This window comes from Ranitomeya variabilis, chromosome 4, assembly GCF_051348905.1.
Source record: "Ranitomeya variabilis isolate aRanVar5 chromosome 4, aRanVar5.hap1, whole genome shotgun sequence".
In the NCBI taxonomy this organism is placed as follows: Eukaryota; Metazoa; Chordata; class Amphibia; order Anura; family Dendrobatidae; genus Ranitomeya; species Ranitomeya variabilis.
Genome location: NC_135235.1, coordinates 114,753,851 through 114,777,972, shown reverse-complemented (window position 1 = coordinate 114,777,972; position 24,122 = coordinate 114,753,851). Strand labels below are relative to the sequence as shown.

General features: G+C 42.8%; 1 protein-coding gene and 1 pseudogene across 2 annotated transcripts in view; one reads left to right on the top strand and one right to left on the bottom strand.

Moving 5' to 3' along the window:
- The window catches only part of LRRC20 (leucine rich repeat containing 20), an 831,027-nt gene that overhangs the window by 517,826 nt on the left and 289,079 nt on the right, over nt 1–24,122 (top strand). The gene's annotated exons all lie outside the window — the stretch shown is intronic.
- Nucleotides 1–24,122, bottom strand: part of LOC143766705 (ropporin-1-like) — a 68,453-nt pseudogene that overhangs the window by 1,913 nt on the left and 42,418 nt on the right.

The window sequence follows — 24,122 nt, the reverse complement described above, 5'->3', positions numbered from 1 at the left end:
CTGAAGGCGCTGTGGACGTATGTCTGGCTGTGTGAAGCCAGAGTCAGAGACATGGGCAACCACAATGGCACCGGAGAACCTTAAGGGGTGCAAGTGGCAGCGGCACTGGACATTTGCATATTCCCGGCTGTGTTCCGGAAGTGAACAATTTCCTGTGTGCAGTATTTGGACAATAAAGGACATTTTATTTTCCTTGTCTGGGTCATTGTCTCACTAAGTTCACTGGTGGATACGCCACTGAATACAGTACATACAGGGTTAGCTGTCATGCACTGATAGGACCACCCATAGGACCAAAAAACCACAGAGAGAGCAGAGGATTAAATGATGAAATCACAGGTTATGCAGAATTTTTTTCTCAAAACTACATATCAGTCTGCTCAGCTCCTCCTGCTCTATAACCTGGTGCTTGCAATTTCACAATGACAGATTCCCTTTAAAATCTATAAAGCCAATAAATAGTCTGCCTTAGGTAACGGTATACACAAATTGCATCAGCAATTGATTTCTTTTGTAACAAAGCAATTTAAAGGGTTATCTAAATACATAAAATATTTAACTGTGGTAATCTAATTTAATCTTTACTAAACTGCATGGCGGATGTTCCTTTCATTATTATTACTATTAGTGATGTTAGCAGTTTCTCTAAATCATTGAGGTCTAAGGGGTAACGTTTCTCCTTATGGAGAGTGACATACCAGCTGGCTTGTCAAGGTAAGGCCTCTTTCACACTTCAGTCTTTTGGCGTCAGTCTGAAACCGCCATTTTCCTCAAATAGCGGATCCGTAATTTTTTTTTGGCGGATCCGCTATTTTCCCATAGACAAGCATTAGCGACGGATTGTGGCGGATGGTCGTCCGTTCCATCCGCCATGCGACGGATCCGTCCAAATTTGGCGGACGTCATCTAGACATTGACGGACATTATAATGTTTTTTGTCTGCGCCGAAATGGTGGTTCGCGATGGATCCGTCGCGTCCGCCATTCCATAGAATGGCTGCCTATGGGTGACGGATCTGTCTCGACCGTCATTTCTTCGGATCCGTCGCCCCAATCCGCTTTTTCAATTGCGCATGCTCCAAAAAGTAGATACTTTTCCCAGACAACCCCCAAGTAACTGATCCATCAAAAAAACGGATCCGTTAGAACCGTTTTATCAACAATTGTGACGGATCCGTCACTATGTCGGAGCAGACTGACGCCAAACAACTGAAGTGTGAAAGAAGCCTAAGGAGGCTTATTCGCCGTGCAATGCTCCTCTGGGAAATTAAATATGCAAATTGCCTCTTCTGAGAAAAAGAGGACTTAAACTCTATAGCGCCACCTGTTGGAAGTAGCGATCCTACAAGTCACAATCAACCCTTTAATGAGTCGTGAAAGGGTTGATTGTGACTTGTAGGATCGCTACTTCCAACAGGTGGCACTATAGAGTTTAAGTCCTCTTTTTCTCAGAAGAGGAAATTTGCATATCTAAATCATTGAAGGACTGATGTTTCTTGGGCCCTAGCGTGACAATTTTTTTCTGCATTATAAACTTCTATGTTTTGTCATTATCAGTAATAATAATTTATATATAAATCAGCATTTAAGAAGGTTCCAAGCTACAAGTCATGACCTCATATGTGGTCATCTTCCATTGAACCTTCTGGACCTTAACTGTATTCAATGATATTCTAGAAGGCCAGTCTCACTCTGCTCCAGTGGTATACCTCCAATGAAGGCAGACCACACAGCTACTTTAACCCCTTAGTGACGGGGCCATATTTTTAAAATCTGACCAGTGTCACTTAATGTGGTAATAACTCTGGAATGCTTCAACAAATCCCAGTGATTTTGGGACTGATTTTTTGTGACACATTATACTTTATGATAATGGTAAATTTAGGCCAATGTGTTTTAAAGGGAACCTGTCACCCCAAAAATCGTATCTGAGCTAAGCCCACCTGCATCAGGTGCTTATCTACAGCATTCTGTAATGCTTTAGATAAGCCCCCAATGTAACCTGAAAGATGAGAAATAAAGGTTAGGTGGTCCCGGTGTGGTCTGGTCCGAAGGGCATCGCGATCCGGGTCCAGCGCCTCCTATCTTCATTCAATGACGTCCTCTTCTTGTCTTCTTGCAGTGGCTCCAGCGCAGGTGTGCTTTGTCTGCCCTGTTGAAGGCAGAGCAAAGTACTGCAGTGCGCAGGCGCCGGGAAAGGTCAGAGAGGCCCTAAATGTCGCTAACTTCTGAACATGCCGCTATAGCCCGGAGACTCTAAGGCCACTATTTTGCTGTGAACTGCCATGGCAGACAACAGGACCACACAATCATGATCTCAGGGTGCCCATGTGGATAATGAGGGAGCCCCCACATATAGTAATTATTGACAGCAGCATCTGAGGGGTTAAACAGATATGGACGGTGCCAACACTGATTGTGGCTGATGCAGCAAGTTGTCTGCTGTAGTGTTCAGCCAACAGCTGCTGGATTGTCATCTGTAAGAGGATGCTATTCTCTTCTATCTCAGGTCAGTTAAAAGACATATTGGCGGTCACTCATGGGTTGGAGGTGCTTGGTGCTGAACAGTCCCACTTCCTGCCCTGCATCCACCCATTTCTGTAGCTTTGGTCCATCCTCCAAGCGCCAACATCCTTTGTGGTTAGAAATGTAATCAGATTCGACTGGCCAGTAAGCAGAGGGAAAGGCTTCTTCTTGGCCAGCCAAGCTTTCTGATGTTTTGATCAACCTTTTCTACGACTGTGAAAAAGGAAGGGGGCGCAATTGGGACTATTTGGATTTTGCTGTCATTTCCATGTGCTCTCCTGACGTGATCTAGATAATGCAAGGTTTTTGCCTTTTACTCTAACATATGTCTTCCTTACAAGAAGAATGTTGAACTAGTGCATTTTAAAGGGGTAATCTGGCTCAGAATGAATTAAAGCCAAAGTTAGTGGCAAGTACTAATTCATATTGCTGTATTGTCTGTGTCAAAGTGATAGTTATTATAAAAGTGTAACAATTTAAAAATATATTTTAAATTTTTATTTTCAAATTTTTTATATTTTTAATGGTATAAAATGTGAAAATTGAATTAAATTTGTTTTGATATTTTCATATGTCAAGCACTAGGGGTGCAGTTTCTCACATTAGACATGAAATCCAATCGTAGCTCACATTATGGTTGTTGTATGATTTTATTTATTTCGGAGATGTTTTTATGTTTGTTTTTTGCATGGTAAGTTGATATTTTATTGATACCATTTTGGTTATACATTATGTTTTGATTGTATGCTATTTTGCATTTTTGGGCAGGTGCCCTACAAAACTGTATTTCTGGCATTTTACTTTGGAGTTTTTAACTTTGTATTTTCACAGACTGGACTTTTATGGGTGCAGTGATACCAATTATGTTAATTATTTTTTTCATTTATTTTTAATGTAGAAGAAGGGTCATGAATGATTCATTTTTACGTTTTTAACATTATTGTTTTTTTCCTCTATTTTTTAGTCCCCTGTCAGAGACTTGACCATCATCCCTTGTCTTCGCTACATTCAGCAGTAAGAACACCGCTCACTTCTGCTTACAGTAGAGTGCAACAGTCAAATCATCCATAGCTGCTGCGCTCTGCACACAGTAATTAGCGGTGAGCTGTACCAGTAGGTCGGGCATCAGGACTGCCAGCTTTATTTGGTGAGAACAGATCAGGGAATGTGCCATTAGTGGTATAATGGTCTGATTTTCGACCTGTTTTCACTACTGGATGAAGTAATCCCTGCAGACCTGCTGCCTGGACCTTCTGTTACCTGCAGTCATTAGAGACTGACTGCATGCAAACAAATACAATTGGCAGCCTCTAGTGGCTGAAGAAAAAAATAATAAAGAAAGAATATTACTCCAGTTACTTTTATACTGTAATAAGTAATTGTGTATACATAAGAATTCCTCAGGAGGATTTCAACCCCCAAACTATTTATAAATATGTATGTACTTAAAATATTTGTGCACATATCAAATTATATGTTACATATGGCAGGTCCAATTATATTATGAATTGTATCATATACCCGTAAAAACTCACGGGTTGATTACTAAGGCTGGTTTCACACTTGCGTTTGGCTGGTCTGCGTATGGCTGCGAACATCCTCTGCTAAGCTCCCCCTACGCTCTAACTGCTTCCGCATGCGTCTTGCATACCAATCTTTAACATTGGGTATGCAGGGACATGCGGATGCGTTCCCGTGCAGTCAGCGTGCATGTCAAAACGACGCATGCGGACATATCACATACAGCGCATGTCCCAGCGTACTCAATGTTAAAGAAAGGTACGCAGGATGCGTGCAGAAGTAGTTGGAGCTTAACGGAGGATGTACGCAGCCATATGCAGACCAGCCAAATGCAAGTGTGAAACCAGCCTAAGAAATCAGCATTTGAATCGATATGCAAATGAGACATTAGTTGAAAAGCCTATGTCACTCCAGCTCTATACCCCACCTCCTTCTTTACTGACAGCCTCTATTCTATGTGATTTTAAGCAAAGGAGCCATCAGTCAAGCAATAGGAGGCGGTAATGGGCATGGAATAGAGCCGGGGTGATTTTAATTTCATAGTAACGGACAAATGAACTTGCTTGGTAAAGGTATTTCAGGACTTGTCTTTGAAAGAGCTACGTGTATAGAAATATTTTGGGATGTGATATCCTGCTGACAGATTGCCTTTACTAATAAAAAAATATAAAAATTGTCATACATCCCGCTAAGACTCCTAGCTTAACCGCAGAACCACAGGTCTCATGACCTGAACTAACAACATCATGCTCTTAGTTATGTTAGTCTGTAGCAAGACTCTTGAGAGTACTCGGAATATGATCCATAATATGCACAATTATGGTAAATATGCTCACAATATAGTCATGTGAATTAGCCTTAATAGGGTAAGTCTTGTGCTGTTAGATAGTTTTCCAAGTAGCAGTTGCTCAAAACAAGTAGACCGTGTTTTCTAAATACATCTCCCTTACAAGCATAACAAGCCTAAAGAACATAACCTGCAGCATGTATTTAGACAGGATGAGCTGATTGACTACAATGAGCAGTATCCATTTAAAATGCTTCTTAGGGTATGTCTCCACGGTCAGGATGGCCGGCGGTATCGCCGCAGCGGCGAAGCCTCTCGGTGCTAAGCCCCGCCCCCTTTCTGGGACGCGATCATGCCGGATGTGTTAACTCTTCACATCCGGGATGATCGCTCTCTCCCATAGGGCCCTGTGATATGCCTTGCGGGGACGCTGCGTCCCCGCAAGGTGTACGGACATGCTGCGATCTGAAAAGAAGCGCAGCATGTCCGGAGTCGCAGGGAAGACTGATGTGGGTTTCCACTCATAGTGGAGACAGGATTTCATAAAATCCCCTCCACTATGCTGGAACATCTGGACGCTGCTTGTTTGACACTGCAGCTCTGCGCAGCGTCAAACAAACAGCGCTTCCTAACCGTGGAAACATACCCTTAAAATGACTCTTATCCATAAATCATTCTAAAGTTGGTTCTAGTCTTTTTGCAAATAAAAGAATGTTAATTACAAAGATATTGGTTTGCTCTCAATAGCCTTTTGTAAATGTCAGCGGCTGGGGAGCATTTCTGGTAGGAGCACGTCTGAGGTTCTTTTTTTACTGTGCTAATCACGTATTTGTGTACTGAAGAGTGATCCAGTCTATTATATCTGACATTCAGATGAGTGCTCTGTGATGAGAGAACTTGGGTCGTGAAGGTCACTAAAAGTTGCTCTTTTGTTGTGTTTAGGAAACTGCAAGAGAATATTTATGCCAAAAGTTGAGTTAATTTCCCAAAATTTTGTTGTTGCTGAAGTATTATTTTTACCCATCACCTTGTTCCTTGTCCATTTTGCATGCAGTAAAAAAGTCTAAGCCAAAAAACCTTTCCAGTAGGTAGAATTTTGGAAGAGATCTATGGAATAAGAAGACATGAATCAGAAATGAATACTAGTTCATTGTTTGACTTACCACTCCAATTCCACTACATGTTAAGGTTAAGAACTTTAACCGTTCAATTTCTTCACGTAGGCATTTGTCGAGTATTATGTCGCTGAACAGTTCTGGTGGTAAATGTACATCATCCCAGAGCTGTGAGAGCTCACTCGATGTTATTGTCCATCTTCCTCCTACCTACAGTAGAAGAAATGTTCAAAGTTATTAGTACGTTTATAAGCATTCATAGGGAAAAGTACATATTTTATGTTGTAGAAATCTGTAATGTATGCAGTCTTTCCATGTTATCTTTATTTTATATCTCAAGAACTTAAATCAGGAGGGACAGAAAGAAGGACTAGAAAACAAAGTGATTTCCTAAAGTAAAACAAAACAGTTTTCTAGATTTATATAAATAAGTCTTAATCATTGATTATAGTTAGCAACTTTCTAATTCTAATGACTTCTATTTGTTACCATTTTTAAGATATCTGCTTGTAATAAAAATTTTCTTCGGCCTCATTGAGCTGTCACATACTCCAAAAACCATCCGAGTTTTATAGGTGTTTTAGATCCCACTGCAGGCATTCTTCCCACTGCCGGAGGACTTGTGTCTCCCTGTCTAAATGAAGCAGCAGTCATTTATATGTGTTCCTGCTGTATGTGATGGAGAGCATGAAGTCCTAGTGTGTACATTGTCCTGCATGTGTATGCATGTGCAGTCCTGTAACTTGAAGTTCATGGGGCCCAAGGCAAAAGCTCCAATGGGGCCTCCAATTATTGAAAGTCTTTTCATAAGGGCCAAAGGGTTTCTTTGGGCCCCTTGGGCTTCAGGGCCCGGGTGCGATTGCAACCCCTGCACCTATTGTAGTTACGTCCCTGCGCCTGTGCACTGATAATAACTGGGCATGCTGCGAGGACACACAATGGCTGGGCGCATTCTCCTTCCTGGTTCCCATTGTTGATGCCACTCGTACACCAGGAAGTGGTCAAGTGGGTGAATGAGCCCAGCCAGTTTCAGTGTGCGAGCACACACGAAAGGCAGCCCTAATAGTCAGTGCTGTCCGTCAGAAGCATGGGCAGTCCCCAATAGGCTAATTGAGAGCGCATAATGGTGCATCCTACTCAATGTCTAGCATCTAAGCCCCCTTATTTGCATATGGATTAAAAGTTATTTCTGCAAACACTTTACCAGTAACAATTACAGCAATAGAATGATTTTTACAGTTGTGAAGTCCACTATATCACTGTATAATTTGTATAAAAGGCATTTTGGGGGTCACAGACTCTGTTTGAAGTCTATACAGACCAAGAACCTTTGAAGATTTTCTATAACTTTAGACAGGCAAACAGCAGTTCAAATGTATCTCCTCTCTTGCTTCCAGGCTTGTTTACGCTGATTCCTGTTGAGATTTCTACAACGTTTGTTCTGCTTTTATATTGTGCTGACAAATGATACAGTTTTAGCAACTCAAAGCTACAGAAATATTAGTCTTGTACTAGTTTTCTGCCTCACTAATAGCAAGAACCAGGGGAGGTGCTGAGGCCCAAAACATAATAGGATGTTAAATAATGTTTAATTACAAAATGATCAGGCTTTATTTGCATAAAACAACAACAAAAACCAATTAATTAACAAACACAAAGTAGTTTTCTTAATCTTTGATGCTATTGTATAGAACATTCCACTCCTGACTAGAATTAACCAGAATATATTCAATAGATTGTACTTTCGCTCTAAATCAACATTCAGGGCAACAGCTGGGAAATTGAACTGCATGAAAATAATCAAGACTGGAAAGGGTTTATACAATGAGTGAAATAAGTATTGAACATGTCACCAATTTTCTAAGTATTGTTAATATATTTCAAAAGGTGCTATTGACATGAAATTCTCACCAAATGTCAGTAACAACAAATCCAATCCACAAAAGCAAAGAAATCAAACCATAGATTTCCATAAATTATATGTAATAATGAGAAATAACACAGAGAAAAAGTATTGAACACATGAAGAAACAAAGGTGCAAAAAGCTACGGAATGTCGTGACACCAGCTGAAATCAACCAGTAATTAGAAAGCAATTCTGCCACTTAGTGAAAAATAAAATCAGCTGGTTCAACTGATGGCCTATAAAAGGTGTTTCATTACGAAGGTGCCACACAAAAAACCTCATGATGTGCAAAACCAGTGAACTGTTTCAAGACCATTGCAACCCTATTGTTGCAAAACATACTGATGGCATTGGTTACAAAATAATTTCTAAACTACTGAAGGTTCCAGTGAGCACTGTTGGGACCATAATCCAGAAAGGCAAATAACATAATTTCAACTATAAACTGTCTACGACCAGGTGCTCCCCATAAGATTTCAGAATAAGGGCTGAAAAGAATTATCATAAGACTTGTCTAAGAGCCAAGCACCACCTGTGGAGAGCTACAGAAAGACCTGGAATCAGCAAGTACAATTGTTTCAAAAACGAAGTAATGCTCTCAGCCTCTAACACTGGTGGGTGTGGACCCACTGCACCACGAGCTGGGGTTACCTTGCAGGAGCATAACCAAGTGACTACCGGGTATTCACTAGACCCTCTGATGGTGAGGATAGGTGTGGCCACCTGTAGTCACCAGGACCACTCCAGGGCAGTCCCCAGGTCTGTAGCAGGTGACCAGAGGGTCAGAAACAGGGGTACAAGATACAAGTGAATGGAAGCAAAGACATGGTCAGACAATCTGAGGTCAGGGCAGGCAGTACGGGTTCTATATATATATAGCCGAGGTTAGGATAAAAGGGTAGGCAAGCTTGGTCAGAAGACAGGAGAGACAATACTTCACATGAATTTTTACAGAAAATGAGCTAGAATCTTAGATCAGGCAAGGAGTAGTGGGAGGAGCTTCCTAATAAATCCCCTGCTTAGGGATAGGCCAGAGGATCTCACCTCTGCAGGACACCAAGGTGTTAAATACCTGTAGAAAGTGGCTGTGCCTCCCTATAGCCAGGTGGAAACTTACCTGCAGCAGGAGGATGCAGCAGTGTTGGAAATGCTAAAAGAGCCAGCTCGGCGAGACTGTGAAGAGCAGCGAGGTGACCGCAGTAAGTAGAGTGGCACTTACTATCTGTGGTAGTCAATGACATGACACCGCCTTCATGGCTTGTATGCACTCTCACAGCACAAGATTCCTTTGCTGAATAAAAAGCATGTTCAACCTCTTTTAAAGTTTGCTCAACAACATTTAGACAACCCATGTGAAGTACTCGGAGAATATAGTCTGGTCAGATGAGACCAAAATTGAACTCTGTGAATGCCATATTACTAGTGTTGAGCATTCCGATACCGCAAGTATCGGGTATCGGCCGATACTTGCGGGTATCGGAATTCCGATACCGAGATCCGATACTTTTGTGGTATCGGGTATCGGTATCGAAACAACATTAATGTGTAAAATACAACATTAATTTGTAAAATAAAGAATTAAAATAAAAAATATTGCTATACTCACCTCTCCGACGCAGCCTGGACCTCACCGAGGGAACCGGCAGCGTTGTTTGCTTAAAATGCGCGCGTTTCCTGCCTCCCGCGACGTCACGGCTTCTGATTGGTCGCGTGCCGCCCATGTGGCCGCGACGCGACCAATCACAGCAAGCCGTGACGTAATTTTGAGGTCCTGGAAGCTTAATTCTAGGCATTCAGGATTTTAAAATTACGTTCCGGCTTGTGATTGGTCGCGTCGCGGTCACATGGGCGACGCGACCAATCACAAGCCGTGACGTCACGGGAGGCAGGACACGCGCGCATTTTAAAATTACGTCACGGCTTGTGATTGGTTGCGTGCCGCCCATGTGGCCGCGACGCGACCAATCACAGCAAGCCGTGACGTAATTTCAGGTCCTGTATGCCTATTTCTGCATTCAGGACCTGAAATGACGTCACGGCTTGCTGTGATTGGTCGCGTCGCGGCCACATGGGCGGCACGCAACCAATCACAAGCCGTGACGTAATTTTAAAATGCGCGCGTGTCCTGCCTCCCCTGACGTCACGGCTTGTGATTGGTCGCGTCGCCCATGTGACCGCGACGCGACCAATCACAAGCCGGAACGTAATTTTAAAATCCTGAATGCCTAGAATTAAGCTTCCAGGACCTCAAAATTATGTCACGGCTTGCTGTGATTGGTCGCGTCGCGGCCACATGGGCGGCACGCGACCAATCAGAAGCCGTGATGTCGCGGGAGGCAGGAAACGCGCGCATTTTAAGCAAACAACGCTGCCGGTTCCCTCGGTGAGGTCCAGGCTGCGTCGGAGAGGTGAGTGTTGTGATCCGCTTTTTGGCTCCCCTGGTGGTGGCTGGTGGTACCGGAGACTTGTGTGTGCTTTTCTGCCTCAGCTCACCTGCTTCCATCAGTTTTGGGAGTTCCCTATTTAGCCTTGCTCTCCAGTCACTTCCTTGCCGGTCATCATTGTAACCTGAGTCATTCAGTTGCATGTTCCTGCTACTAGTCTGCTGATCAGCTAAGTGGACTCTTGTCCTTATTGTTTTGTTTTTCTTGTCCAGTTACAGTTTTGTCATTTCCTGTTACTGGAAGCTCTTGTGGACTGAAATTGCCACTCCTGTGTCATGAGTTGACACAGGAGTCTTAAAGTAATTTCAGGATGGGTTTTTGAAAGGGTTTTTCAGCTGACCGTGAAGTCCTCTTTTGTATCCTTCCTCTATCTAGTAAGTGGACCTCGCTTTGCTAAATCTACCTTCATACTGTGTATGTCTTTTCCTCTGAACTCACCGTTAATATACGTGGGGGCTACTATCATCTTTGGGGAATTTCTCTAGAGGTAAGCCAGGTCTGTTCCTTCCTCTTCCAGGCGTAGTTAGTTCTCCGGCTGGTGCATGGCATCTAGGCAGCCGTAGGAATGCTTCCTGGCTACTGTTAGTTGTGTGGTAGATTTAGGTCACGGTCAGCTTGAGTTTCCATCACCCGAGAGCTAGTCTGTTATTTTTGTGTTTCTGATGTTCCCATGCCATTGGGGAATCATGACAGTATGACCGGCCCACTGTTAAAGTAATTGGCAGAAGAAAGGAGAGTAAAAGAAGTCTGTAGATTTTTTTTTTTTATTTTTTATTTTTTTTCCTCTCATGTTTGCTACTTAGTTGGCTCAGTTGTATTTCTGCTCTATTTACAGCCTTGCCTTTCTCTCCTTCTAATCCTTGAATGGCTCTGATCTCTCCGGTTTAAGGATGGACCCTCAGAGTTTGGCTGCAGGTTTAAATAATCTTGCTACGAAGGTTCAGAATTTACAAGATTATGTTATACGTACTCCTATTTCTGAACCTAAGATTCCTACACCAGAGGTATTTTCCGGAGATAGATCTCGGTTTCTGAATTTCAAATGTAATTGTAAATTATTCCTTTCTCTCAGACCTCACTCCTCTGGAGATCCTGTTCAGCAAGTTAAGATTGTGATTTCTTTGCTGCGAGGTGACCCTCAAAATTGGGCATTTTCATTGACACCAGGGGATCCTGCGTTGCTCAATGTGGATGCGTTTTTTCTGGCTTTAGGGTTGCTGTATGAGGAACCTAATTTGGAGATTCAAGCTGAAAAAGCTTTAATAGCCCTGTCTCAAGGGCAAGATGAAGCTGAGATATACTGCCAAAAATTTCGTAAATGGTCTGTGCTTACTCAGTGGAATGAGTGTGCCCTAGCGGCAAATTTCAGAGAGGGCCTTTCTGATGCCGTTAAGGATGTCATGGTGGGGTTTCCTACGCCCACAGGTCTGAATGAGTCCATGACAATGTCGATTCAGATTGATCGGCGTTTGCGGGAGCGCAAACCCGTGCACCATTTGGCGGTATCTTCTGAAGGGACGCCAGAGAAAATGCAATGTGACAGAATTCTGTCAAGAAGCGAGCGGCAGAATTATAGGCGCAAAAATGGCTTGTGCTTCTACTGTGGTGATTCCGCGCATGTTATATCAGCATGCTCTAAACGTACTAGGAAGGTTGACAAGTCTGTTTCTATTGGCACTTTACAGTCTAAATTTCTTCTGTCTGTAACTCTGATTTGTTCATTATCAGTTATTACCGTGGATGCCTATGTGGACTCTGGCGCCGCTCTGAGTCTCATGGATTGGTCCTTCGCCAGGCGCTGTGGGTTTGATTTGGAGCCTCTGGAAGTTCCTATACCTCTGAAGGGTATTGATTCTACACCTCTGGCTTGTAATAGACCACAGTTCTGGACGCAAGTGACTATGCGTATGACTCCAGACCATCAGGAGATGATTCGCTTCCTCGTGTTGTATAATTTACATGATGTTTTAGTGCTTGGATTACCATGGTTACAATCTCATAACCCAGTACTGGACTGGAAAACTATGTCTGTGTTAAGCTGGGGATGTCGGGGGGCTCATGGGGACATACCTTTGGTTCCTATCTCGTCATCTATTCCCTCTGAGATTCCTGCATTTTTGTCGGATTTTTGGGATATTTTTGAAGAGCCTAAAATTGGTTCTCTCCCTCCCCACAGAGAGTGTGATTGCGCCATAGATCTGATTCCAGGCAGTAAATTTCCAAAGGGTCGTTTGTTTAACCTATCTGTACCTGAGCATGCTGCCATGCGAGAATATGTTAAGGAGTCCCTGGAAAAGGGACATATTCGTCCTTCTTCATCACCTTTAGGAGCTGGGTTTTTCTTTGTCTCTAAAAAGGATGGCTCGCTGAGGCCTTGTATTCATTATCGACTCCTGAATAAAATTACTGTCAAATATCAGTATCCGTTGCCGCTGCTTACTGATTTGTTTGCTCGCATAAGGGGGGCTAAGTGGTTCTCCAAGATTGATCTCCGTGGGGCGTATAATTTGGTGCAAATTAAGCAAGGGGATGAGTGGAAAACCGCATTTAATACGCCTGAGGGCCACTTTGAGTATTTAGTAATGCCTTTCGGCCTTTCTAATGCGCCTTCAGTTTTTCAGTCCTTTATGCATGATATTTTCCGTGAATATCTGGATAAATTTATTATTGTGTATTTGGACGATATTTTGATTTTTTCTGAGGACTGGGAGTCTCATGTCCAGCAGGTCAGGAGGGTTTTTCAGGTCTTGCGGGAGAATTCTCTGTGTGTAAAGGGTTCTAAGTGTGTTTTTGGGGTTCAAAAGATTTCCTTTTTGGGGTACATTTTTTCCCCTTCTTCTGTTGAGATGGACCCTGTCAAGGTTCAGGCTATTTGTGACTGGACGCAGCCTACTTCTCTAAAGGGTCTTCAGAAGTTCTTGGGCTTTGCTAATTTTTATCGTCGATTTATAACTGGTTTTTCTGGTGTTGCTAAGCCTCTTACGGATTTGACTAAGAAGGGTGCTGATGTTGCCAATTGGTCCTCTGCCGCTGTGGAGGCCTTTCGGGAACTTAAGCGCCGCTTTTCGTCTGCCCCTGTGTTGCGCCAGCCCGATGTCTCTCTCCCCTTTCAGGTTGAGGTCGATGCTTCCGAGATCGGAGCGGGGGCGGTTTTGTCGCAGAAAAGTTCCGATTGCTCAGTGATGAGACCTTGTGCGTTCTTTTCTCGAAAATTTTCTGCCGCCGAAAGAAATTATGATGTCGGTAATCGGGAGCTTTTGGCCATGAAGTGGGCATTTGAGGAGTGGCGTCATTGGCTTGAGGGTGCTAGACATCAGGTGGTGGTTTTGACTGATCACAAGAATCTGATTTATCTTGAGTCTGCCAGGCGCCTGAATCCTAGACAGGCGCGCTGGTCGTTGTTTTTCTCTCGGTTTAATTTTGTGGTCTCATATCTACCAGGTTCTAAGAATGTGAAGGCGGATGCCCTTTCTAGGAGTTTTGAGCCTGATTCCCCTGGTGATTCGGAACCTACAGGTATCCTTAAGGATGGGGTGATATTATCCGCTATTTCTCCAGATCTGCGACGTGCTTTGCAAGAGTTTCAGGCAGATAGACCTGATCGCTGTCCACCTGGTAGACTGTTTGTTCCTGATGATTGGACCAGTAGAGTCATCTCGGAGGTTCATTCTTCTACGCTGGCGGGTCATCCTGGAATTTTTGGTACCAGGGATTTGGTGGCTAGATCCTTCTGGTGGCCATCTCTGTCTCGTGATGTGCGTGTTTTTGTGCAGTCTTGTGATGTGTGTGCTCGGGCCAAGCCTTGTTGTTCTAGGGCTAGCGGGTTGTTGTTGCCCTTGCCTATTCCGAAGAGGCCTTGGACGCACATCTCGATGGACTTTATTTCTGATCTTCCTGTCTCTCAGAGGATGTCTGTTATCTGGGTGGTGTGTGACCGTTTTTCTAAGATGGTTCATTTGGTGCCATTGCCGAAGTTGCCTTCCTCGTCTGAGTTGGTTCCTTTGTTTTTTCAAAATGTGGTTCGCTTGCATGGTATTCCTGAAAATATCGTTTCTGATAGGGGTACCCAGTTCGTTTCTAGATTTTGGCGGGCATTCTGTGCCAGGTTGGGCATTGATTTGTCTTTTTCGTCTGCCTTCCATCCTCAGACTAATGGCCAGACGGAGCGAACTAATCAAACTTTGGAGACGTATTTGAGGTGTTTTGTGTCTGCGGATCAGGATGATTGGGTTGCCTTTTTGCCGTTGGCGGAGTTTGCTCTTAATAATCGGGCCAGTTCTGCCACTTTGGTTTCCCCTTTCTTTTGCAATTCGGGGTTTCATCCCCGTTTTTCTTCTGGTCAGGTGGAGTCTTCGGATTGTCCTGGAGTAGATGCTGTGGTGGATCGGTTGTATCGGATTTGGGAACAAGTGGTGGACAATTTGAATTTGTCCCAGGAGAGGACTCAGCAGTTTGCTAACCGCCAGCGTCGGGTTGGTCCTCGCCTTCGTGTTGGGGACTTGGTGTGGTTGTCTTCCCGTTTTGTCCCAATGAGGGTTTCTTCTCCTAAATTTAAGCCTCGGTTCATCGGTCCCTATAGGATTTTGGAGATTATTAACCCTGTTTCCTTTCGTTTGGACCTTCCGGCATCTTTTGCTATCCATAATGTGTTCCATCGGTCGTTGTTGCGGAGATACGAGGTGCCGGTGGTTCCTTCTGCTGGGCCTCCTGCTCCTGTGCTGGTTGAGGGTGAATTGGAGTACGTTATAGAGAAGATCTTGGACTCCCGTATTTCCAAGCGGAGACTCCAGTACCTGGTTAAATGGAAGGGCTATGGTCAGGAAGATAATTCTTGGGTAACTGCCTCTGATGTTCATGCCTCGGATTTGGTTCGTGCCTTTCATAGGGCTCATCCAGGTCGCCCTGGTGGTTCTTGTGAGGGTTCGGTGCCCCCTCCTTAAGGGGGGGGTACTGTTGTGATCCGCTTTTTGGCTCCCCTGGTGGTGGCTGGTGGTACTGGAGACTTGTGTGTGCTTTTCTGCCTCAGCTCACCTGCTTCCATCAGTTTTGGGAGTTCCCTATTTAGCCTTGCTCTCCAGTCACTTCCTTGCCGGTCATCATTGTAACCTGAGTCATTCAGTTGCATGTTCCTGCTACTAGTCTGCTGATCAGCTAAGTGGACTCTTGTCCTTATTGTTTTGTTTTTCTTGTCCAGTTACAGTTTTGTCATTTCCTGTTACTGGAAGCTCTTGTGGACTGAAATTGCCACTCCTGTGTCATGAGTTGACACAGGAGTCTTAAAGTAATTTCAGGATGGGTTTTTGAAAGGGTTTTTCAGCTGACCGTGAAGTCCTCTTTTGTATCCTTCCTCTATCTAGTAAGTGGACCTCGCTTTGCTAAATCTACCTTCATACTGTGTATGTCTTTTCCTCTAAACTCACCGTTAATATACGTGGGGGCTACTATCATCTTTGGGGAATTTCTCTAGAGGTAAGCCAGGTCTGTTCCTTCCTCTTCCAGGCGTAGTTAGTTCTCCGGCTGGTGCATGGCATCTAGGCAGCCGTAGGAATGCTTCCTGGCTACTGTTAGTTGTGTGGTAGATTTAGGTCACGGTCAGCTTGAGTTTCCATCACCCGAGAGCTAGTCTGTTATTTTTGTGTTTCTGATGTTCCCATGCCATTGGGGAATCATGACAGGTGAGTATAGCAATATTTTTTATTTTAATTCTTTATTTTACACATTAATATGGATCCCAGGGCCTGAAGGAGAGTTTCCTCTCCTTCAGACCCTGGGAACCATCAGGAATACCGTCCGATACTTGAGTCCCATTGACTTGTATTGGTATCGGGTATCGGTATCGGATTAGATCCGATACTTTGCCGGTATCGGCCGATACTTTCCGATACCGATACTTTCAAGTATCGGATGGTATCGCTCAACACTACATATTACACACCATATTTGGAGGCCAAAAGAAAGGCACTGCAAATCACCACAAAGATACTAAAACATCCCACATGTGGGAACATCATGGTTCGGGGATGTTTTTCAACATTTGTCACTGGCAAACCTCATCTGATTGAAAGAAGGATGAATGAACAAATTTAATGAGACATTCTTGATAAAAATCTGCTGCCATCTACCAGGATGATGACGATGAAATGAAGGTGGACATTTCAGCAGCACAATGGCTCCAAACACACAGCCAAGGAAACTCTCAATTGTTTTCAGAGAAAGAAAATAAAGCTGCTAGAATGTCACTGCCAATCACCTGTCCTGAATCCCATAGAAAACTTATGGAAGGAACTAAAACTCAGAGTTCATATTAGCCAACTGATCTTTAGGATTCGAAGAGCATTTGTGTGGAAGAATGGGCCAAAATCACATCTAAGCAATGCATGCGAGTAGTTTCTCCATGCAGGAGCTGCCATTATCAACAAAGGCTTTTGTATGAAGTATTAAATAAACGTCAGTGTAGTCAATATATTTTTCTGGGTCATTTCTCAGTGAGAATTTTAATGTGAGTGAGTTATGGTGTGAGTAAGCTCTAGGTATTTTATAAGATTGTAGATGCCACAGACTGCATCTAATGGGATTAGGAGTGTGGTTCTGCTGAGCAGGTGCTGCTTCTTGGCTTAGTGCACTGACATGAAATACAGTACAGCAGTCTATCAGCAGCGCCTCTCTTCCTGGATGAAGTGCACACATCTCCTGATGATAGGATCTTCCTCCCCAACTTTTTAGGGCTGCTGATTTTACTAATCCTCTGCATGTCTAATCAGCCATAGTAGACACTCAGCGAGCACTGATTCTGCAGGGATGGCTACAGATGGTCCACTAAATGCCAGCCCATTTGACATTCGCCAGAAATGCCAGGTAGATGGTTCAGCCGTAGACTAACGCATGTGGCTTACATAAACAATTGCAATTGTTATTTGTCTACACACCTATAATACAACCTCAAGGAAATAAGTTCTTTGTTTCATGGACATCCATAGAGTAGGCTTTGACTTCTGGCGGATGCCGGAATATGCAGCTATAAGTAAAACTAATGCAGGTGGTAGACACATGAGCCTGATTCATCAAGACAGCCATTGTTCATGCTGGTCTTGATGAGGAGGCATGCAGTTGCCAGGTGCTCCTGATTCATGAGGAGGTCCACTACGCCAGAATTATTACTCCAGTCATGTATTAGACGAGCTGTGATATTCCGCCATAGCTCTGTGGACCTGTGAAAAACTGGCATGAAATTGCCAAACGTTGAACTTAATTGTTTTTTTTACTTTTGAATGCATTTACAGCACAATTCTGGCATGAAAGCTTTGATGAATCTGGCACATAGAAAGTGGATGCATTTGTAGACTATCAATATCAAAATACAAAATAAGCAGACATTGAAACTGAATACGGATGCCAGAATGATAGAGATGGTCTGGAGTAGTATTAGTAAATTAGAGATGAGTTCCAGATACTTACAACTCATGTAGCAGATCACTGACTTGGAAGCTTGTCTGGGACGAGAGAAATATTCTGATTAAAGCCATGTTCGTACATTTCTGTTGCAGATTCTTTTAAAATGGCAAATAGGCATATCCCAAGCATGTGAATATGCCGTAACTCCTTCCCACTTTGTGCAGTAAATGTACAATTCTGGTAGCTGGATCCCAATGTCCAGTGATCACTTGTATATGGGAAGCTATTAATGTCAGCCGTGGTGTGGTTTAGGGGTGCTAAATACAACTCTACAGCATTCTACATATAGATTAACCCATTACTTACCAAATTAAAATGTTTACAAGTACGGATTTTTCAGAAAAGGGCGTCCCAATATTCAATTAAAAATGACAATGACATGATTTCCTATTTTGAAAACATTCATTTTACAAACACAACACAAAAAATTGGACCTAATTCTAAAAATTATAAAATCTTAGTTGCTAGCAGCTAAAGATTAGGCGTCCCAAAAAAAGGACATTGGTAGATAATGGGTTAAATAGAAGTGGTGATATCAGCTTTAGCAAAGGAAGATTTCTCCCTTTGTTGTCTCACCATCAGTTCCAGCCACTGTGGTCACCTGAGCAAAATACTGAACAAATGAACAGCATGTCGTTTTTACATAGAAATGCACTTGTTAATCCTTTTCAGCCTTTTACTTAATGCTTTTTCAGGTGGTTTCCAGAGGGAAATCTGTCTGCTAAAGAAATCGAATGCACATATCTTTAGGGTTAGCGGGGTTACTATGCTGCAGACATGGTTGCAGAAATTTCAACGAGTGAAAATCGGTTCCATTTAATTTGAATGAGGTTGGTTCCGGTGAATGAGACAGTCGCACAACTTTCGGCTCCAAAAATCGACAGCTATGATGTATGAAGAAACCTCTCTCAGCGTTACACTGTTGGAGCTTCCGAGTGCTACAATTACCGCACATGATTATTACATGTAATTCTGTGTAGCTATTATGTTACACATGATTTAGCAGATGATATTAAATGTGCTCCTTTTTGTTGGCATTCGGCCGGATATAGATTCTTATGGCACAGTCATTCCTTAGGGAAACACATACATAAACTGGACTGAAAAGCATTTACAAATAGATTTCGAATCAATTCCACATCTGCCCTGGATGTAACATTCTCAAGTGCGAATAACAGGGATGTTGCTAGGATACCTAACATTTCCAGCGCTGAACACAACAAATCCAATAATTATTTAATCAACTGCAACAGAGAAATGAGATACATTGCCCGCCTGTCGAGAGGGACGTATATTATGTGCAATTTGTAACAGATTAGCAACCTATAATTTGTAACTGCAATCTACAGGCTGGGGATCGTGGTGCGAGGTTGTGAAGAATGTTGCAAAGTTATGACACATTTAAAGAGAAATGGGATAGAGAGATTGGGCAGATTGCATTCAATCATTAGACTCATGAGCTTGTGACAAAACAAAATGTGTGATTTCTCAAAAAATGGTATCATACCCTTAAATTATTATTTCCGATAAGATGAGAGGATAAATGTCCCAAATGAGGGATGAGTGATTCGGATTTTGTTCATTTGCTGTGGTATTGGCCTAAGCGAATAATATATTCACTAGATTTATAGACTGTATGAAGTAGATTTAGACATAAACCCGCCAACTTATATTTTGGTTTCCTTAGCAGAGGAAATGAAAGAGATAGTGACTCCTGTTATAGGATCTTACCAGTGGCCAAAATGGGGATTGCCCAAAATTGGATGTCATCTAAAGTGCCGACAAATTGAGAGTGGAAAAATAAATATGACTACCTTCTTTGAAATTATGGGGGAAAATAGGATAAGCAAATCGTACAAATTATGGTCCCAGTGGCTGGGAAGTTGTGGGAAGGGGAAGAACATTTAGATTTTTTTATTCCGATGGCAAATTTTTGGGGAAAGGTTGGGTTATATGGGGGCATTTTTATACTGCTTTTCTGTTTATATTGATTTTTTCTGCAATTGTAATTCTTGATTCTCAAAATAAATAAAGGAATTAAGGAAAAAAGTTCTTGTAATGCTATTTAGAAAGTGTTTATGTTACACAGTATGTTTGTAAAACATTGTTCGTTTGCCTCAGAAATATTGGCCCCAATTCATGAAGACCATCAGTGTATCGCGGAGGCATCGTGGAGTCAGAAGCTCTTGATTCATTAAAGGGAATCTGTCAGCAGATTTTGCTATATAATCTGAGAGCAGCATAATATAGGGCAAGAAAGCCTGATTTCAGGGATGTGTCACTTATTGGGCTACTTGGTGTAGTTTTCATAGATTCCCTGTTTGATGTAGAAGAGCTGAATTTTAGGCTCTGTATAACTCTTCCTACACCCCTGACTGGCAGCTTCCTGTGTACACTGTGAATTGCCAGCAAAAGGCTAATTAGCAGAGGGGGTGGGTTACACAGATTAGCTTGACTGGAAATGCAGTCCGTCAGTCATAATCTCCTGCTGATAAAATATGATTGTATTTAACCCCTTTCTGACATATGACGTACTATCCCATTGAGGTGGGGTGAGCCCGTATGACCACCGACGGGATAGTACGTCATACGAGATTGGCCACGCTCACGGGGAGAGCGCGGCCGATCGCGGCCGGGTGTCAGCTGCATATCGCAGCTGACATCCGGCACTATGTGCCAGGAGCGGTCACGGACCGCCCCCGGCACATTATCCCCCGGCACACCGCAATCAAACATGATCGCGGTGTGCCGGCGGTATAGGGAAGCATCGCGCAGGGAGGGGGCTCCCTGCGGGCTTCCCTGAGACCCCCGCAGCAACGCGATGTGATCGCGTTGCTCCGAGGGTCTCCTACGTCCTTCCTCGCTGCAGGTCCCGGATCCAAGATGGCTGCAGCATCCGGGTCCTGCAGGGAGGTAGGTGGCTTACCGAGTGCCTGCTCAGAGCAGGCGCTGGTAAGCCTGCAGTGCTGTGAGGCAGATCGGTGATCTGACAGAGTGCTGTTCACACTGTCAGATCACCGATCTGTAATGTCCCCCCCCCCCCGGGACAAAGTAAAAAAGTTAAAAAAAAAAATTTCCACTTGTGTAAAAAAAAAAAAAAATCCTAAATAAAGAAAAAAAAAATATATATTATTCCCATAAATACATTTCTTTATCTAAATAAAAAAAAAACAATAAAAGTACACATATTTAGTATCGCCGCATCCGTAACGACCCGACCTATAAAACTGTCCCACTAGTTAACCCCTTCAGTAAACACCGTAAGAAAAAAAAAAAAAAACGAGGCAAAAAACAACGCTTTATTACCATACCGCGGAACAAAAAGTGGAATAACACGCGATCAAAAAGACAGATATAAATAACCATGGTACCGCTGAAAATGTCATCTTGTTCCGCAAAAAACAAGCCACCACACAGCGTCATCAAAAAAAAATAAAAAAGTTATAGTCCTGAGAATAAAGCGATACCAAAATAATTATTTATTCTATAAAATAGTTTTTATCATATAAAAGCGCCAAAACATAAAAAAATGATATATATGAGATATCGCTGTAATCGTACTGACCCGACGAATAAAACTGCTTTATCAATTTTACCAAACGCGGAACGGTATAAACACCTCCCCCAAAAGAAATTCATGAATAGCTGGTTTTTGATCATTCTGCCTCACAAAAATCAGAATAAAAAGCGATCAAAAAATGTCATGTGCTCGAAAATGTTACCAATAAAAACGTCAACTCGTCCCGCAAAAAACAAGACCTCACATGACTCTGTGGACTCAAATATAGAAAAATTATAGCTCTCAAAATGTGGTAACGCAAAAAATATTTTTTGCAATAAAAAGCGTCTTTCAGTGTGTGACGGCTGCCAATCATAAAAATCCGCTAAATAACCCACTATAAAAGTAAATAAACCCCCCCTTCATCACCCCCTTAGTTAGGGAAAAATAAAAAAAAAAAAAAAATGTATTTATTTCCATTTTCCCATTAGGGTTAGGGCTAGGGTTAGGGCTAGGGTTAGGGCTAGGGTTAGGGTTAGGGTTAGGGTTAGGGCTAGGGTTAGGGCTAGGGTTGGGGCTAGGGTTAGGGCTAGGGTTAGGGCTAGGGTTATTGCTAGAGTTAGGGCTAGGGTTGGGGCTAGGGTTAAGGCTACAGTTAGGGTTGGGGCTAAAGTTAGGGTTTGGATTACATTTACGGTTGGGATTAGGGTTGGGATTAGAATTAGGGGTGTGGTTAGGGTTACTGTTGGGATTAGGGTAAGGGGTGTGTTTGGATTAGGGTATCAGTTATAATTGGGGGGTTTCCACACATCAGGGGTTCTCCAAATGAGACATGGCATCCGATCTCAATTCCAGCCAATTCTGCGTTGAAAAAGTAAAACAGTGCTCCTTCCCTTCAGAGCTCTCCTGTGTGCCCAAACAGGGGTTTACCCCAACATATGGGGGATCAGCGTACTCAGGACAAATTGGACAACAACTTTTGGGGTCCAATTTCTCCTGTTACCCTTGGGAAAATACAAAACTGGGGCTAAAAATTCATTTTGATGGAAAAAAAAGGATTTTTTATTTTCACGGCTCTGCGTTATAAACTGTAGTGAAACACTTGGGGGTTCAAAGTTCTCACAACACATCTAGATAAGTTCCTTGGGGGGTCTAGTTTCCAATATGGGGTCACTTGTGGGGGGTTTGTACTGTTTGGGTACATCAGGGGCTCTGCAAATGCAACGTGACGCCTGCAGACCAATCCATTTGTCTGCATTCCAAATGGCGCTCCTTCCCTTCCGAGCTCCGTCATGCGACCAAACAGTGGTTCCCCCCCCACATATGGGGTATCAGAGTACTCAGGACAAATTGGACAACAACTTTTGGGGTCTAATTTATCCTGATACCCTTGTGAAAATACAAAACTGGGGGCTAAAAAATCATTTTTGTGAAAAAAGAAAGAATTTTTATTTTCACGGCTCTGCGTTATAAACTGTAGTGAAACACTTGGGGGTTCAAAGCTCTCAAAACACATCTAGATAAGTTCCTTAGGGGGGTCTACTTTTCAAAATGGTGTCACTTGTGGGGGGTTTTAATGTTTAGGCACATAAGGGGCTCTCCAAACACAACATGGCGTCCCATCTTAATTCCAGTCAATTTTGCATTGAAAAGTAAAATAGCGCTCCTTCCCTTCCGAGCTCTGCTATCCGCCCAAACAGTGGTTTACCCCCACATATGGGGTATCGTCGTACTCAGGACAAATTGCACAACAACTTTTGTGGTCTAATTTCTTCTCTTACCCTTGGGGAAATAAAAAAATGGGGGCGGAATATCATTTTTGTGAAAAAATATGATTTGTTATTTTTACGGCTCTGCATTATAAACTTCTGTGAAGCACTTGTTGGGTCAAAGTGCTCAACACACATCTAGATAAGTTCCTTAAGGGGTCTACTTTCCAAAATGGTGTCACTTGTGGGGGGTTTCAATGTTTAGACACATCATGGGCTCTCCAAACGCCACATGACGTCCCATCTCAATTCCAGTCAATTTTGCATTGAAAAGTCAAATGGCGCTCCTTCCCTTCCGAGCTCTGCCCTGCGCCCAAACAATGGTTTACACCCACATGTGGGGTATCAGCGTACTCAGGACAAATTGCACAACAATTTTTGGGGTCCAATTTCTTCTCTTACCCTTGGGAAAATAAAAAATTGGGGGCGAAAAGATCATTTTTGTGAAAAAATATGATTTTTTATTTTTACGGCTCTGCATTATAAACTTTTGTGAAGCATTTGTTGGGTCAAAGTGCTCACCACACATCTAGATAAGTTCGTTAGGGGGTCTACTTTCCAAAATGGTGTCACTTGTGGGGAGTTTGAATGTTTAGGCACATCAGGGGCTCTCCAAATGCAACATGGCGTCCCATCTCAATTCCAATCAATTTTGCATTGAAAAGTCAAATGGCGCTCCTTTTCTTCCGATCTCTGCCATGCATCCAAACAGTGGTTTACCCCCACATATGGGGTATCATCGTACTCAGGACAAATTGTACAACAACATTTGGGGTCCATTTTCTCCTGTTACCCTTGGTAAAATAAAACAAATTGGAGCTGAAATAAATTTTGTGTGAAAAAAAGTTAAATGTTCATTTTTATTTAAACATTCCAAAAATTCCTGTGAAACACCTGAAGGATTAATAAACTTCTTGAAAGTGGTTTTGAGTACCTTGAGGGGTGCAGTTTTTAGAATGGTGTCACACTTGGGTATTTTCTATCATATAGACCCCTCAAAATGACTTCAAATGAGATGTGGTCCCTAAAAAAATGGTGTTTTAAAAATGAGAAATTTCTGGTCAACTTTTAACCCTTATAACTCCCTAAGAAAAAAAACTTTTG